The sequence below is a fragment of the Argiope bruennichi genome, chromosome 10 (genome assembly GCF_947563725.1).
Source record: "Argiope bruennichi chromosome 10, qqArgBrue1.1, whole genome shotgun sequence".
NCBI lineage: Eukaryota > Metazoa > Arthropoda > Arachnida > Araneae > Araneidae > Argiope > Argiope bruennichi.
Window position 1 is genome coordinate 106,775,650 of NC_079160.1, and position 14,572 is coordinate 106,790,221.

General features: G+C 41.3%; 32 non-coding genes across 32 annotated transcripts; all 32 read left to right on the plus strand.

Annotated features, from left to right (window-relative positions):
* The first annotated feature begins 670 nt into the window (after positions 1-670).
* Trnag-ccc (transfer RNA glycine (anticodon CCC)) lies at positions 671-741 on the plus strand. Its single transcript has one exon. It is a non-coding gene; the product is annotated as a tRNA-Gly (tRNA).
* A 496-nt stretch (positions 742-1,237) lies between these two features.
* Positions 1,238-1,308, plus strand: Trnae-cuc (transfer RNA glutamic acid (anticodon CUC)). Its single transcript has one exon. It is a non-coding gene; the product is annotated as a tRNA-Glu (tRNA).
* Positions 1,309-1,436: 128 nt separating this feature from the next.
* On the plus strand, positions 1,437-1,507 carry Trnag-ccc (transfer RNA glycine (anticodon CCC)). Its single transcript has one exon. It is a non-coding gene; the product is annotated as a tRNA-Gly (tRNA).
* Positions 1,508-2,198: 691 nt separating this feature from the next.
* On the plus strand, positions 2,199-2,269 carry Trnag-ccc (transfer RNA glycine (anticodon CCC)). The gene has a single exon. It is a non-coding gene; the product is annotated as a tRNA-Gly (tRNA).
* Positions 2,270-2,961: 692 nt separating this feature from the next.
* On the plus strand, positions 2,962-3,032 carry Trnag-ccc (transfer RNA glycine (anticodon CCC)). Its single transcript has one exon. It is a non-coding gene; the product is annotated as a tRNA-Gly (tRNA).
* A 325-nt stretch (positions 3,033-3,357) lies between these two features.
* Trnae-cuc (transfer RNA glutamic acid (anticodon CUC)) lies at positions 3,358-3,428 on the plus strand. Its single transcript has one exon. It is a non-coding gene; the product is annotated as a tRNA-Glu (tRNA).
* A 717-nt stretch (positions 3,429-4,145) lies between these two features.
* On the plus strand, positions 4,146-4,216 carry Trnag-ccc (transfer RNA glycine (anticodon CCC)). Its single transcript has one exon. It is a non-coding gene; the product is annotated as a tRNA-Gly (tRNA).
* Positions 4,217-4,344: 128 nt separating this feature from the next.
* Trnag-ccc (transfer RNA glycine (anticodon CCC)) lies at positions 4,345-4,415 on the plus strand. The gene has a single exon. It is a non-coding gene; the product is annotated as a tRNA-Gly (tRNA).
* Positions 4,416-5,106: 691 nt separating this feature from the next.
* Positions 5,107-5,177, plus strand: Trnag-ccc (transfer RNA glycine (anticodon CCC)). Its single transcript has one exon. It is a non-coding gene; the product is annotated as a tRNA-Gly (tRNA).
* Positions 5,178-5,672: 495 nt separating this feature from the next.
* Positions 5,673-5,743, plus strand: Trnag-ccc (transfer RNA glycine (anticodon CCC)). The gene has a single exon. It is a non-coding gene; the product is annotated as a tRNA-Gly (tRNA).
* Positions 5,744-5,871: 128 nt separating this feature from the next.
* Trnag-ccc (transfer RNA glycine (anticodon CCC)) lies at positions 5,872-5,942 on the plus strand. Its single transcript has one exon. It is a non-coding gene; the product is annotated as a tRNA-Gly (tRNA).
* Positions 5,943-6,633: 691 nt separating this feature from the next.
* Trnag-ccc (transfer RNA glycine (anticodon CCC)) lies at positions 6,634-6,704 on the plus strand. The gene has a single exon. It is a non-coding gene; the product is annotated as a tRNA-Gly (tRNA).
* A 495-nt stretch (positions 6,705-7,199) lies between these two features.
* On the plus strand, positions 7,200-7,270 carry Trnag-ccc (transfer RNA glycine (anticodon CCC)). The gene has a single exon. It is a non-coding gene; the product is annotated as a tRNA-Gly (tRNA).
* A 1,113-nt stretch (positions 7,271-8,383) lies between these two features.
* Positions 8,384-8,454, plus strand: Trnag-ccc (transfer RNA glycine (anticodon CCC)). Its single transcript has one exon. It is a non-coding gene; the product is annotated as a tRNA-Gly (tRNA).
* Positions 8,455-8,777: 323 nt separating this feature from the next.
* Trnag-ccc (transfer RNA glycine (anticodon CCC)) lies at positions 8,778-8,848 on the plus strand. Its single transcript has one exon. It is a non-coding gene; the product is annotated as a tRNA-Gly (tRNA).
* A 126-nt stretch (positions 8,849-8,974) lies between these two features.
* Trnag-ccc (transfer RNA glycine (anticodon CCC)) lies at positions 8,975-9,045 on the plus strand. The gene has a single exon. It is a non-coding gene; the product is annotated as a tRNA-Gly (tRNA).
* A 126-nt stretch (positions 9,046-9,171) lies between these two features.
* Positions 9,172-9,242, plus strand: Trnag-ccc (transfer RNA glycine (anticodon CCC)). Its single transcript has one exon. It is a non-coding gene; the product is annotated as a tRNA-Gly (tRNA).
* Positions 9,243-9,565: 323 nt separating this feature from the next.
* Trnag-ccc (transfer RNA glycine (anticodon CCC)) lies at positions 9,566-9,636 on the plus strand. The gene has a single exon. It is a non-coding gene; the product is annotated as a tRNA-Gly (tRNA).
* A 519-nt stretch (positions 9,637-10,155) lies between these two features.
* Positions 10,156-10,226, plus strand: Trnag-ccc (transfer RNA glycine (anticodon CCC)). Its single transcript has one exon. It is a non-coding gene; the product is annotated as a tRNA-Gly (tRNA).
* A 125-nt stretch (positions 10,227-10,351) lies between these two features.
* Positions 10,352-10,422, plus strand: Trnag-ccc (transfer RNA glycine (anticodon CCC)). The gene has a single exon. It is a non-coding gene; the product is annotated as a tRNA-Gly (tRNA).
* A 126-nt stretch (positions 10,423-10,548) lies between these two features.
* On the plus strand, positions 10,549-10,619 carry Trnag-ccc (transfer RNA glycine (anticodon CCC)). Its single transcript has one exon. It is a non-coding gene; the product is annotated as a tRNA-Gly (tRNA).
* Positions 10,620-10,745: 126 nt separating this feature from the next.
* Trnag-ccc (transfer RNA glycine (anticodon CCC)) lies at positions 10,746-10,816 on the plus strand. Its single transcript has one exon. It is a non-coding gene; the product is annotated as a tRNA-Gly (tRNA).
* Positions 10,817-10,942: 126 nt separating this feature from the next.
* On the plus strand, positions 10,943-11,013 carry Trnag-ccc (transfer RNA glycine (anticodon CCC)). Its single transcript has one exon. It is a non-coding gene; the product is annotated as a tRNA-Gly (tRNA).
* Positions 11,014-11,139: 126 nt separating this feature from the next.
* Trnag-ccc (transfer RNA glycine (anticodon CCC)) lies at positions 11,140-11,210 on the plus strand. Its single transcript has one exon. It is a non-coding gene; the product is annotated as a tRNA-Gly (tRNA).
* A 126-nt stretch (positions 11,211-11,336) lies between these two features.
* Trnar-ccu (transfer RNA arginine (anticodon CCU)) lies at positions 11,337-11,407 on the plus strand. The gene has a single exon. It is a non-coding gene; the product is annotated as a tRNA-Arg (tRNA).
* Positions 11,408-11,533: 126 nt separating this feature from the next.
* Positions 11,534-11,604, plus strand: Trnag-ccc (transfer RNA glycine (anticodon CCC)). Its single transcript has one exon. It is a non-coding gene; the product is annotated as a tRNA-Gly (tRNA).
* A 126-nt stretch (positions 11,605-11,730) lies between these two features.
* Trnar-ccu (transfer RNA arginine (anticodon CCU)) lies at positions 11,731-11,801 on the plus strand. The gene has a single exon. It is a non-coding gene; the product is annotated as a tRNA-Arg (tRNA).
* Positions 11,802-12,689: 888 nt separating this feature from the next.
* Positions 12,690-12,760, plus strand: Trnag-ccc (transfer RNA glycine (anticodon CCC)). The gene has a single exon. It is a non-coding gene; the product is annotated as a tRNA-Gly (tRNA).
* Positions 12,761-12,884: 124 nt separating this feature from the next.
* On the plus strand, positions 12,885-12,955 carry Trnag-ccc (transfer RNA glycine (anticodon CCC)). Its single transcript has one exon. It is a non-coding gene; the product is annotated as a tRNA-Gly (tRNA).
* A 126-nt stretch (positions 12,956-13,081) lies between these two features.
* Positions 13,082-13,152, plus strand: Trnag-ccc (transfer RNA glycine (anticodon CCC)). The gene has a single exon. It is a non-coding gene; the product is annotated as a tRNA-Gly (tRNA).
* Positions 13,153-13,475: 323 nt separating this feature from the next.
* Trnar-ccu (transfer RNA arginine (anticodon CCU)) lies at positions 13,476-13,546 on the plus strand. The gene has a single exon. It is a non-coding gene; the product is annotated as a tRNA-Arg (tRNA).
* Positions 13,547-14,434: 888 nt separating this feature from the next.
* Positions 14,435-14,505, plus strand: Trnag-ccc (transfer RNA glycine (anticodon CCC)). The gene has a single exon. It is a non-coding gene; the product is annotated as a tRNA-Gly (tRNA).
* Positions 14,506-14,572: the final 67 nt, after the last annotated feature.

The following is a 14,572-nucleotide window of genomic DNA, read 5'->3' on the forward strand; positions in this document are numbered from 1 at the left end:
ATGAATTTTGCCAATATATAAAATAAAATTACATTTCTAAAGCAGTCTCAGAAAAGGTGCATTTAAAAGTCGCTTTCGAGCGCCCCTGGTGTAGTGGTAACATGCAAGATTCCCATTCTTGAGCGCCGGGTTCGATTCCCGAGCGGCGCAAAGCAGCTGTTGGATGTTTCTGCTCTTTTTTCTGAATGCACAAATAGATGAATTTTTCCATTATATAAAATAAAATTACATTTCTAAAGCAATCTCAGAAAAGGTGCATTTAAAATCCGCTTTCGAGCTCCGCTGGTGTACTGGTAACATGCAAAATTCCCATTCTTGTGCGCCGGGTTCGATTCCCTTGCGGCGCAAAGCAGCTGTTGGATGTTTCTGCTCTTTTTTCTGAATGCACAAATAGATTAATTTTGGCAATATATAAAATAAAATTACATTTCTAAAGCAGTCTCAGAAAAGGTGCATTTAAAACAAGCTTTCGGGTGCCGCTGGTGTAGTGGTGACATGCAAGATTCCCACTCTTGTGCGCCGTGTTCGATTCTCTTGCGGCGCAAAGCAGCTGTTGGATGTTTCTGCTCTTTTTTCTGAATGCACAAATAGTTGAATTTTGCCAATATATAAAATAAAATTACATTTCTAAACCAGTCACAGAAAAGGTGCATTTAAAAGTCGCTTTCGAGCGCCGCTGTTGTAGTGGTAACATGCAAGATTCCCATTCTTGTGCGCCGGGTTCGATTCCCGGGCGGCGCAAAGCAGCTGTTGGATGTTTCTGCTCTTTTTTCTGAATGCACAAATAGTTGAATTTTGAACATATATATTAAATAAAATTACATTTCTAAAGCAGTCTCAGAAAATTTGCATTTAAAAGCAACTTTCGAGCGCCGCTGGTGTAGTGGTAACATGCAAGATTCCCGTTCTCGTGCGCCGGGTTCGATTCCCGGGTAGCGCAAAGCAGCGGTTGGATGTTTCTGCTCTTTTTTCTGAATGCACAAATAGTTGAATTTGACCAATATATAAAATAAAATTACATTTCTAAACCAGTCTCAGAAAAGGTGCATTTAAAAGTCGCTTTCGAGCGCTGCTGGTGTAGTGGTAACATGCATGATTCCCGGGAGGCGCAAAGCAGCTGTTGGATGTTTCTGCTCTTTTTTCTGAATGCACAAATAGATGAATTTTTCCATTATATAAAATAAAATTACATTTCTAAAGAAGTCTCAGAAAAGGTGCATTTAAAATCCGCTTTCGAGCTCCGCTGGTGTAGTGGTAACATGCAAGATTCTCATTCTTGTGCGCCGGGTTCGATTCCCGGGCGGCGCAAAGCAGCTGTTGGATGTTTCTGCTCTTTTTTCTGAATGCACAAATAGTTGAATTTTGAACATATATATTAAATAAAATTACATTTCTAAAGCAGTCTCAGAAAATTTGCATTTAAAAGCAACTTTCGAGCGCCGCTGGTGTAGTGGTAACATGCAAGATTCCCGTTCTCGTGCGCCGGGTTCGATTCCCGGGTGGCGCAAAGCAGCGGTTGGATGTTTCTGCTCTTTTTTCTGAATGCACAAATAGTTGAATTTGGCCAATATATAAAATAAAATTACATTTCTAAACCAGTCTCAGAAAAGGTGCATTTAAAAGTCGCTTTCGAGCGCTGCTGGTGTAGTGGTAACATGCATGATTCCCGGGAGGCGCAAAGCAGCTGTTGGATGTTTCTGTTCTTTTTTCTGAATGCACAAATAGATGAATTTTTCCATTATATAAAATAAAATTACATTTCTAAAGCAATCTCAGAAAAGGTGCATTTAAAATCCGCTTTCGAGCTCCGCTGGTGTACTGGTAACATGCAAGATTCCCATTCTTGTGCGCCGGGTTCGATTCCCTGGCGGCGCAAAGCAGCTGTTGGATGTTTCTGCTCTTTTTTCTGAATGCACAAATAGATGAATTTTGGATATATAAAATAAAATTACATTTCTAAAGCAGTCTCAGAAAAGGTGCATTTAAAACAAGCTTTCGGGTGCCGCTGGTGTAGTGGTGACATGCAAGATTCCCACTCTTGTGCGCCGTGTTCGATTCTCTTGCGGCGCAAAGCAACTGTTAGATGTTTCTGCTCTTTTTTCTGAATGCTCAAATAGTTGAATTTTGAACATATATAGTAAATAAAATTACATTTCTAAAGCAGTCTCAGAAAATTTGCATTTAAAAGCAACTTTCGAGCGCCGCTGGTGTAGTGGTAACATGCAAGATTCCCATTCTAGTGCGCCGGGTTCGATTCCCGGGTGGCGCAAAGCAGCGGTTGGATGTTTCTGCTCTTTTTTCTGAATGCACAAATAGTTGAATTTGGCCAATATATAAAATAAAATTACATTTCTAAACCAGCCTCAGAAAAGGTGCATTTAAAAGTCGCTTTCGAGCGCTGCTGGTGTAGTGGTAACATGCATGATTCCCGGGAGGCGCAAAGCAGCTGTTGGATGTTTTTGCTCTTTTTTCTGACTGCACAAATAGTTGAATTTTGCCAATATATAAAATAAAATTACATTTCTAAAGCAGTCTCAGAAAAGGTGCATTTAAAAGTCGCTTTCGAGCTCCGCTGGTGTAGTGGTAACATGAAAGATTCCCAGTCTTGTGCACCGGGTTCGATTCCCGGGCGGCGCAACGCAGCTGTTGGATGTTTCTGCTCTTTTTTCTAAATGCACAAATATATGAATTTTGCAATTATATAAAATAAAATTACATTTCTAAAACAGTATCAGAAAAGGTGCATTTAAAAGCCGCTTTCGAGCGCCGCTGGTGTAGTGGTAATATGCAAGATTCCCATTCTTGTGCGCCGGGTTCGATTCCCCGGGCGGCGTAACGCAGCTGTTGGATGTATCTGCTCTTTTTTCTCACTGCACAAATAGTTGAATTTTGCCAATATATAAAATAAAATTACATTTCTAAAGCAGTCTCAGAAAAGGTGCATTTAAAAGTCGCTTTCGAGCGCCGCTGGTGTAGTGGTAACATGCAAGATTCCCATTCTTGTGCGCCGGGTTCGATTCCCGGGCGGCGCAAAGCAGATGTTGGATGTTTCTGCTCTTTTTTCTGAATGCACAAATAGTTGAATTTTGAACATATATATTAAATAAAATTACATTTATAAAGCAGTCTCAGAAAAGGTGCATTTAAAAGCCGCTTTCGAGCTCCGCTGGTGTAGTGTTAACATGCAAGATTCTCATTCTTGTGCGCCGGGTTCGATTCCCGGGCGGCGCAAAGCAGCTGTTGGATACTTCTGCTCTTTTTTCTGAATGCACAAATAGATGAATTTATCCATTATATAAAATAAAATTACATTTCTAAAGCAGTCTCAGAAAAGGTGCATTTAAAATCCGCTTTCGAGCTCCGCTGGTGTAGTGGTAACATGCAAGATTCTCATTCTTGTGCGCCGGGTTCGATTCCCGGGCGGCGCAAAGCATCTGTTGGATGTTTGTGCTCTTTTTTCTGAATGCACAAATAAATGAATTTTGCCAATATATAAAATAAAATTACATTTCTAAAGCAGTCTCAGAAAAGGTGCATTTAAAAGTCGCTTTCGAGCGCCCCTGGTGTAGTGGTAACATGCAAGATTCCCATTCTTGAGCGCCGGGTTCGATTCCCGAGCGGCGCAAAGCAGCTGTTGGATGTTTCTGCTCTTTTTTCTGAATGCACAAATAGATGAATTTTTCCATTATATAAAATAAAATTACATTTCTAAAGCAATCTCAGAAAAGGTGCATTTAAAATCCGCTTTCGAGCTCCGCTGGTGTACTGGTAACATGCAAAATTCCCATTCTTGTGCGCCGGGTTCGATTCCCTTGCGGCGCAAAGCAGCTGTTGGATGTTTCTGCTCTTTTTTCTGAATGCACAAATAGATGAATTTTGGCAATATATAAAATAAAATTACATTTCTAAAGCAGTCTCAGAAAAGGTGCATTTAAAACAAGCTTTCGGGTGCCGATGGTGTAGTGGTGACATGCAAGATTCCCACTCTTGTGCGCCGTGTTCGATTCTCTTGCGGCGCAAAGCAGCTGTTGGATGTTTCTGCTCTTTTTTCTGAATGCACAAATAGTTGAATTTTGCCAATATATAAAATAAAATTACATTTCTAAACCAGTCACAGAAAAGGTGCATTTAAAAGTCGCTTTCGAGCGCCGCTGTTGTAGTGGTAACATGCAAGATTCCCATTCTTGTGCGCCGGGTTCGATTCCCGGGCGGCGCAAAGCAGCTGTTGGAGGTTTCTGCTCTTTTTTCTGAATGCACAAATAGTTGAATTTTGAACATATATATTAAATAAAATTACATTTCTAAAGCAGTCTTAGAAAATTTGCATTTAAAAGCAACTTTCGAGCGCCGCTGGTGTAGTGGTAACATGCAAGATTCCCGTTCTAGTGCGCCGGGTTCGATTCCCGGGTGGCGCAAAGCAGCGGTTGGATGTTTCTGCTCTTTTTTCTGAATGCACAAATAGTTGAATTTGGCCAATATATAAAATAAAATTACATTTCTAAACCAGTCTCAGAAAAGGTGCATTTAAAAGTCGCTTTCGAGCGCTGCTGGTGTAGTGGTAACATGCATGATTCCCGGGAGGCGCAAAGCAGCTGTTGGATGTTTCTGCTCTTTTTTCTGAATGCACAAATAGATGAATTTTTCCATTATATAAAATAAAATTACATTTCTAAAGCAATCTCAGAAAAGGTGCATTTAAAATCCGCTTTCGAGCTCCGCTGGTGTACTGGTAACATGCAAGATTCCCATTCTTGTGCGCCGGGTTCGATTCCCTGGCGGCGCAAAGCAGCTGTTGGATGTTTCTGCTCTTTTTTCTGAATGCACAAATAGATGAATTTTGGATATATAAAATAAAATTACATTTCTAAAGCAGTCTCAGAAAAGGTGCATTTAAAACAAGCTTTCGGGTGCCGCTGGTGTAGTGGTGACATGCAAGATTCCCACTCTTGTGCGCCGTGTTCGATTCTCTTGCGGCGCAAAGCAGCTGTTAGATGTTTCTGCTCTTTGTTCTGAATGCTCAAATAGTTGAATTTTGAACATATATAGTAAATAAAATTACATTTCTAAAGCAGTCTCAGAAAATTTGCATTTAAAAGCAACTTTCGAGCGCCGCTGGTGTAGTGGTAACATGCAAGATTCCCATTCTAGTGCGCCGGGTTCGATTCCCGGGTGGCGCAAAGCAGCGGTTGGATGTTCCTGCTCTTTTTTCTGAATGCACAAATAGTTGAATTTGGCCAATATATAAAATAAAATTACATTTCTAAACCAGCCTCAGAAAAGGTGCATTTAAAAGTCGCTTTCGAGCGCTGCTGGTGTAGTGGTAACATGCATGATTCCCGGGAGGCGCAAAGCAGCTGTTGGATGTTTTTGCTCTTTTTTCTGACTGCACAAATAGTTGAATTTTGCCAATATATAAAATAAAATTACATTTCTAAAGCAGTCTCAGAAAAGGTGCATTTAAAAGTCGCTTTCGAGCGCCGCTGGTGTAGTGGTAATATGCAAGATTCCCATTCTTGTGCGCCGGGTTCGATTCCCCGGGCGGCGTAACGCAGCTGTTGGATGTTTCTGCTCTTTTTTCTCACTGCACAAATAGTTGAATTTTGCCAATATATAAAATAAAATTACATTTCTAAAGCAGTCTCAGAAAAGGTGCATTTAAAAGTCGCTTTCGAGCGCCGCTGGTGTAGTGGTAACATGCAAGATTCCCATTCTTGTGCGCCGGGTTCGATTCCCGGGCGGCGCAAAGCAGCTGTTGGAGGTTTCTGCTCTTTTTTCTGAATGCACAAATAGTTGAATTTTGAACATATATATTAAATAAAATTACATTTCTAAAGCAGTCTTAGAAAATTTGCATTTAAAAGCAACTTTCGAGCGCCGCTGGTGTAGTGGTAACATGCAAGATTCCCGTTCTAGTGCGCCGGGTTCGATTCCCGGGTGGCGCAAAGCAGCGGTTGGATGTTTCTGCTCTTTTTTCTGAATGCACAAATAGTTGAATTTGGCCAATATATAAAATAAAATTACATTTCTAAACCAGTCTCAGAAAAGGTGCATTTAAAAGTCGCTTTCGAGCGCTGCTGGTGTAGTGGTAACATGCATGATTCCCGGGAGGCGCAAAGCAGCTGTTGGATGTTTCTGCTCTTTTTTCTGAATGCACAAATAGATGAATTTTTCCATTATATAAAATAAAATTACATTTCTAAAGCAATCTCAGAAAAGGTGCATTTAAAATCCGCTTTCGAGCTCCGCTGGTGTACTGGTAACATGCAAGATTCCCATTCTTGTGCGCCGGGTTCGATTCCCTGGCGGCGCAAAGCAGCTGTTGGATGTTTCTGCTCTTTTTTCTGAATGCACAAATAGATGAATTTTGGATATATAAAATAAAATTACATTTCTAAAGCAGTCTCAGAAAAGGTGCATTTAAAACAAGCTTTCGGGTGCCGCTGGTGTAGTGGTGACATGCAAGATTCCCACTCTTGTGCGCCGTGTTCGATTCTCTTGCGGCGCAAAGCAGCTGTTAGATGTTTCTGCTCTTTGTTCTGAATGCTCAAATAGTTGAATTTTGAACATATATAGTAAATAAAATTACATTTCTAAAGCAGTCTCAGAAAATTTGCATTTAAAAGCAACTTTCGAGCGCCGCTGGTGTAGTGGTAACATGCAAGATTCCCATTCTAGTGCGCCGGGTTCGATTCCCGGGTGGCGCAAAGCAGCGGTTGGATGTTCCTGCTCTTTTTTCTGAATGCACAAATAGTTGAATTTGGCCAATATATAAAATAAAATTACATTTCTAAACCAGCCTCAGAAAAGGTGCATTTAAAAGTCGCTTTCGAGCGCTGCTGGTGTAGTGGTAACATGCATGATTCCCGGGAGGCGCAAAGCAGCTGTTGGATGTTTTTGCTCTTTTTTCTGACTGCACAAATAGTTGAATTTTGCCAATATATAAAATAAAATTACATTTCTAAAGCAGTCTCAGAAAAGGTGCATTTAAAAGTCGCTTTCGAGCGCCGCTGGTGTAGTGGTAATATGCAAGATTCCCATTCTTGTGCGCCGGGTTCGATTCCCCGGGCGGCGTAACGCAGCTGTTGGATGTTTCTGCTCTTTTTTCTCACTGCACAAATAGTTGAATTTTGCCAATATATAAAATAAAATTACATTTCTAAAGCAGTCTCAGAAAAGGTGCATTTAAAAGTCGCTTTCGAGCGCCGCTGGTGTAGTGGTAACATGCAAGATTCCCATTCTTGTGCGCCGGGTTCGATTCCCGGGCGGCGCAAAGCAGATGTTGGATGTTTCTGCTCTTTTTTCTGAATGCACAAATAGTTGAATTTTGAACATATATATTAAATAAAATTACATTTATAAAGCAGTCTCAGAAAAGGTGCATTTAAAAGCCGTTTTCGAGCTCCGCTGGTGTAGTGTTAACATGCAAGATTCCCATTCTTGTGCGCCGGGTTCGATTCCCGGGCGGCGCAAAGCAGCTGTTGGATGTTTCTGCTCTTTTTTCTGAATGCACAAATAAATGTATTTTGCCATTATATAAAATAAAATTACATTTCTAAACCAATCTCAGAAAAGGTGCATTTCAAAGCCGCTTTCGAGCGCCGCTTGTGTAGTGGTAACATGCAAGATTCCCATTCTTGTGCAACGGGTTCGTATCCCGGGCGGCGGAAAGCAGCTGTTGGATACTTCTGCTCTTTTTTCTGAATGCACAAATAGATGAATTTTGCCATTATATAAAATAAAATTACATTTCTAAATCAGTCTCAGAAAAGGTGCATTTAAAAGCCGCTTTCGAGCGCCGCTGGTGTAGTAGTAACATGTAAGATTCCCATTCTTGTGCGCCTTGTTCGATTCCCGGGCGGCGCAACGCAGCTGTTGGATGTTTCTGCTCTTTTTTCTGAATGCACAAATAGAAGAATTTTGCAATTATATAAAATAAAATTACATTTCTAAAGCAGTCTCAGAAAAGGTGCATTTAAAAGTCGCTTTCGAGCGCCCCTGGTGTAGTGGTAACATGCAAGATTCCCATTCTTGAGCGCCGGGTTCGATTCCCGAGCGGCGCAAAGCAGCTGTTGGATGTTTCTGCTCTTTTTTCTGAATGCACAAATAGATGAATTTTGCCATTATATAAAATAAAATTACATTTCTAAAGCAGTCTCAGAAAAGGTGCATTTAAAAGTCGCTTTCGAGCTCCGCAGGTGTAGTGGTAACATGCAAGTTTCCCATTCTTGTGCGCCGGGTTCGATTCCCGGGCGGCGCAACGCAGATGTTGGATGTTTCTGCTCTTTTTTCTGACTGCACAAATAGTTGAATTTTGCCAATATATAAAATAAAATTACATTTCTAAAGCAGTCTCAGAAAAGGTGCATTTAAAAGTCGCTTTCGAGCTCCGCTGGTGTAGTGGTAACATGCAAGTTTCCCATTCTTGTGCGCCGGGTTCGATTCCCGGGCGGCGCAACGCAGCTGTTGGATGTTTCTGCTCTTTTTTCTGACTGCACAAATAGTTGAATTTTGCCAATATATAAAATAAAATTACATTTCTAAAGCAGTCTCAGAAAATGTGCATTTAAAAGTCGCTTTCGAGCTCCGCTGGTGTAGTGGTAACATGCAAGTTTCCCATTCTTGTTCACCGGGTTCGATTCCCGGGCGGCGGAAAGCAGCTGTTGGATGCTTCTGCTCTTTTTTCTGACTGCACAAATAGTTGAATTTTGCCAATATATAAAATAAAATTACATTTCTAAAGCAGTCTCAGAAAAGGTGCATTTAAAAGTCGCTTTCGAGCTCCGCTGGTGTAGTGGTAACATGCAAGATTCCCATTCTTGTGCACCGGGTTCGATTCCCGGGCGGCGCAACGCAGCTGTTGGATGTTTCTGCTCTTTTTTCCGACTGCACAAATAGTTGAATTTTGCCAATATATAAAATAAAATTACATTTCTAAAGCAGTCTCAGAAAAGGTGCATTTAAAAGTCGCTTTCGAGCTCCGCTGGTGTAGTGGTAACATGCAAGTTTCCCATTCTTGTGCACCGGGTTCGATTCCCGGGCGGCGCAACGCAGCTGTTGGATGTTTCTGCTCTTTTCTCTGAATGCACAAATATTTGAATTTTGCCATTATATAAAATAAAATTACATTTCTAAAGCAGTCTCAGAAAAGGTGCATTTAAAAGCCGCTTTCGAGCGCCGCTGGTGTAGTGGTAACATGCAAGATTCCCATTCTAGTGCGCCGGGTTCGATTCCCGGGTGGCGCAAAGCATCTGTTGGATGTTTGTGCTCTTTTTTCTGAATGCACAAATAGATGTATTTTGCCATTATATAAAATAAAATTACAATTCTAAAGCAGTCTCAGAAAAGGTGCATTTAAAAGCCGCTTTCCAGCGACGCTGGTGTTGTGGTAACATGCAAGATTCCCATTCTTGTGCACCGGGTTCGAATCCTGGGAGGCGGAAACCAGCTGTTGGATACTTCTGCTCTTTTTTCTGAATGCACAAATAGATGAATTTTGCCATTATAGAAAATAAAATTACATTTCTAAAGCAGTCTCAGAAAAGGTGCATTTAAAAGCCGCTTTCGAGCGCCGCTGGTGTAGTGGTAACATGCAAGATTCCCATTCTTGTGCGCCGGGTTCGATTCCCGGGCGGCGCAACGCAGCTGTTGGATGTTTCTGCTCTTTTTTCTGAATGCACAAATATTTGAATTTTGCCATTATATAAAATACAATTACATTTCTAAAGCAGTCTCAGAAAAGGTGCATTTAAAAGCCGCTTTCCAGCGACGCTGGTGTAGTGGTAACATGCAAGATTCCCATTCTAGTGTGCCGGGTTCGATTCCCGGTTGGCGCAAAGCAGCGGTTGGATGTTTCTGCTCTTTTTCTGAATGCACAAATAGTTGAATTTGGCCAATATATAAAATAAAATTACATTTCTAAACCAGTCTCAGAAAAGGTGCATTTAAAAGTCGCTATCGAGCTCCGCTGGTGTAGTGGTAACATGAAAGATTCCCATTCTTGTGCACCGGGTTCGATTCCCGGGCGGCGGAAAGCAGCTGTTGGATGCTTCTGCTCTTTTTTCTAAATGCACAAATAGATGAATTTTGCAATTATATAAAATAAAATTACATTTCTAAAGCAGTCTCAGAAAAGGTGCATTTAAAAGCCGCTTTCGAGCGCCGCTGGTGTAGTGGTAACATGCAAGATTCCCATTCTTGTGCGCCGGGTTCGATTCCCGGGCGGCGCAGAGCAGCTGTTGGATACTTCTGCTCTTTTTTATGAATGCACAAATAGTTGAATTTTGGCAATATATAAAATAAAATTACATTTCTAAAGCAGTCTCAGAAAAGGTGCATTTAAAGTCGCTTTCGAGCGCCGCTGGTGTAGTGGTAACCTGCAAGATTCCCATTCTTGTGCGCCGGGTTCGATTCCCGGGCGGCGCAAAGCATCTGTTGGATACTTCTGCTCTTCTTTCTGAATGCACAAATAGATGAATTTTGCCATTATAGAAAATAAAATTACATTTCTAAAGAAGTCTCATAAAAGGTGCAATTAAAATCCGATTTCGAGCTCCGCTGGTGTAGTGGTAACATGCAAGATTCCCATTCTTGTGCGCCGGGTTCGATTCCCGGGCGGCGCAACGCAGCTGTTGGATTTTTCTGCTCTTTTTTCTGAATGCACAAATAGATGAATTTTGCAATTATATAAAATAAAATTACATTTCTAAAGCAGTCTCAGAAAAGGTGCATTTAAAAGCCGCTTTCGAGCGCCGCTGGTGTAGTGGTAACATGCAAGATTCCCATTCTTGTGCGCCGGGTTCGATTCCCGGGCGGCGCAAAGCAGCTGTTGGATGTTTCTGCTCTTTTTTCTGAATGCACAAATAGATGAATTTTGCCAATATATAAAATAAAATTACATTTCTAAAGCAGTCTCAGAAAAGGTGCATTTAAAATTCGCTTTCGAGCGCCGCTGGTGTAGTGGTAACATGCAAGATTCCCATTCTTGTGCGCCGGGTTCGATTCCCGGGCGGCGCAAAGCAGCTGTTGGATGTTTCTGCTCTTTTTTCTGAATGCACAAATAGATGAATTTTTCCAATATATAAAATAAAATTACATTTCTAAAGCAGTCTCAGAAAAGGTGCATTTGAAAGTCGCTTTCGAGCGCCGCTGGTGTAGTGGTAACATGCAAGATTCCCATTCTTGTGCGCCGGGTTCGATTTCCGGGCGGCGCAAAGCAGCTGTTGGATGTTTCTGCTCTTTTTTCTGAATGGACAAATAGATGAATTTTGCCAATATATAAAATAAAATTACATTTCTAAAGCAGTCTCAGAAAAGGTGCATTTAAAAGTCGCTTTCGAGCGCAGCTGGTGTAGTGGTAACATGCAAGTTTCCTATTCTTGTGCGCCGGGTTCGATTCCCGGGCGGCGCAAAGCAGCTGTTGGATGTTTCTGCTTTTTTTTCTGAATGCACAAATAGATGAATTTTGCCAATATATAAAATAAAATTACATTTCTAAAGCAGTCTCAGAAAAGGTGCATTTAAAAGTCGCTTTCGGGTGCCGCTGGTGTAGTGGTAACATGCAAGATTCCCATTCTTGTGCGCCGGGTTCGATTTCCGGGCGGCGCAAAGCAGCTGTTGGATGTTTCTGCTCTTTTTTCTGAATGCACAAATAGATGAATTTTGCCAATATATAAAATAAAATTACATTTCTAAAGCAGTCTCAGAAAAGGTGCATTTAAAAATCGCTTTCGAGCGCCGCTGGTGTAGTGGTAACATGCAAGTTTCCTATTCTTGTGCGCCGGGTTCGATTCCCGGGCGGCGCAAAGCAGCTGTTGGATGATTCTGCTCTTTTTTCTGAATGCACAAATAGATGAATTTTGCCAATATATAAAATAAAATTACATTTCTAAAGCAGTCTCAGAAAAGGTGCATTTAAAAGTCGCTTTCGGGTGCCGCTGGTGTAGTGGTAACATGCAAGATTCCCATTCTGTTGCGCCGGGTTCGATTCCCGGGCGGCGCAAAGCAGCTGTAGCATGTTTCTGCTCTTTTTTATGAATGCACAAATAGATGAATTTTGCCAATATATAAAATAAAATTACATTTCTAAAGCAGTCTCAGAAAAGGTGCATTTAAAATTCGCTTTCGAGCGCCGCTGGTGTAGTGGTAACATGCATGATTCCCGGGAGGCGCAAAGCAGCTGTTGGATGTTTTTGCTCTTTTTTCTGACTGCACAAATAGTTGAATTTTGCCAATATATAAAATAAAATTACATTTCTAAAGCAGTCTCAGAAAAGGTGCATTTAAAAGTCGCTTTCGAGCTCCGCTGGTGTAGTGGTAACATGAAAGATTCCCATTCTTGTGCACCGGGTTCGATTCCCGGGCGGCGGAAAGCAGCTGTTGGATGTTTCTGCTCTTTTTTCTGACTGCACAAATAGTTGAATTTTGCCAATATATAAAATAAAATTACATTTCTAAAGCAGTCTGAGAAAAGGTGCATTTTAAAGTCGCTATCGAGCTCCGCTGGTGTAGTGGTAACATGAAAGATTCCCATTCTTGTGCACCGGGTTCGATTCCCGGGCGGCGGAAAGCAGCTGTTGGATGCTTCTGCTCTTTTTTCTAAATGCACAAATAGATGAATTTTGCAATTATATAAAATAAAATTACATTTCTAAAGCAGTCTCAGAAAAGGTGCATTTAAAAGCCGCTTTCGAGCGCCGCTGGTGTAATGGTAACATGCAAGATTCCCATTCTTGTGCGCCGGGTTCGATTCCCGGGCGGCGCAGAGCAGCTGTTGGATACTTCTGCTCTTTTTTATGAATGCACAAATAGTTGAATTTTTCAATATATAAAATAAAATTACATTTCTAAAGCAGTCTCAGAAAAGGTGCATTTAAAGTCGCTTTCGAGCGCCGCTGGTGTAGTGGTAACATGCAAGATTCCCATTCTTGTGCGCCGGGTTCGATTCCCGGGCGGCGCAAAGAATCTGTTGGATACTTCTGCTCTTTTTTCTGACTGCACAAATAGTTGAATTTTGCCAATATATAAAATAAAATTACATTTCTAAAGCAGTCTCAGAAAAGGTGCATTTAAATGCCGCTTTCGAGCGCCGCTGGTGTAGTGGTAACATGAAAGATTCCCATTCTTGTGCACCGGGTTCGATTCCCGGGCGGCGCAAAGCATCTGTTGGATGTTTGTGCTCTTTTTTCTGAATGCACAAATAGATGTATTTTGCCATTATATAAAATAAAATTACAATTCTAAACCAGTCTCAGAAAAGGTGCATTTAAAAGCCGCTTTCCAGCGCCGCTGGTGTAGTGGTAACATGCAAGATTCCCTTTCTTGTGCACCGGGTTCGAATCCCGGAAGGCGGACACCAGCTGTTGGATACTTCTGCTCTTTTTTCTGAATGCACAAATAGATGAATTTTGCCATTATAGAAAATAAAATTACATTTCTAAAGCAGTCTCAGAAAAGGTGCATTTAAAAATCGCTTTCGAGCGCCGCTGGTGTAGTGGTAACATGCAAGTTTCCTATTCTTGTGCGCCGGGTTCGATTCCCGGGCGGCGCAAAGCAGCTGTTGGATGATTCTGCTCTTTTTTCTGAATGCACAAATAGATGAATTTTGCCAATATATAAAATAAAATTACATTTCTAAAGCAGTCTCAGAAAAGGTGCATTTAAAAGTCGCTTTCGGGTGCCGCTGGTGTAGTGGTAACATGCAAGATTCCCATTCTGTTGCGCCGGGTTCGATTCCCGGGCGGCGCAAAGCAGCTGTAGCATGTTTCTGCTCTTTTTTATGAATGCACAAATAGATGAATTTTGCCAATATATAAAATAAAATTACATTTCTAAAGCAGTCTCAGAAAAGGTGCATTTAAAATTCGCTTTCGAGCGCCGCTGGTGTAGTGGTAACATGCATGATTCCCGGGAGGCGCAAAGCAGCTGTTGGATGTTTTTGCTCTTTTTTCTGACTGCACAAATAGTTGAATTTTGCCAATATATAAAATAAAATTACATTTCTAAAGCAGTCTCAGAAAAGGTGCATTTAAAAGTCGCTTTCGAGCTCCGCTGGTGTAGTGGTAACATGAAAGATTCCCATTCTTGTGCACCGGGTTCGATTCCCGGGCGGCGGAAAGCAGCTGTTGGATGTTTCTGCTCTTTTTTCTGACTGCACAAATAGTTGAATTTTGCCAATATATAAAATAAAATTACATTTCTAAAGCAGTCTGAGAAAAGGTGCATTTTAAAGTCGCTATCGAGCTCCGCTGGTGTAGTGGTAACATGAAAGATTCCCATTCTTGTGCACCGGGTTCGATTCCCGGGCGGCGGAAAGCAGCTGTTGGATGCTTCTGCTCTTTTTTCTAAATGCACAAATAGATGAATTTTGCAATTATATAAAATAAAATTACATTTCTAAAGCAGTCTCAGAAAAGGTGCATTTAAAAGCCGCTTTCGAGCGCCGCTGGTGTAATGGTAACATGCAAGATTCCCATTCTTGTGCGCCGGGTTCGATTCCCGGGCGGCGCAGAGCAGCTGTTGGATACTTCTGCTCTTTTTTATGAATGCACAAATAGTTGAATTTTTCAATATATAA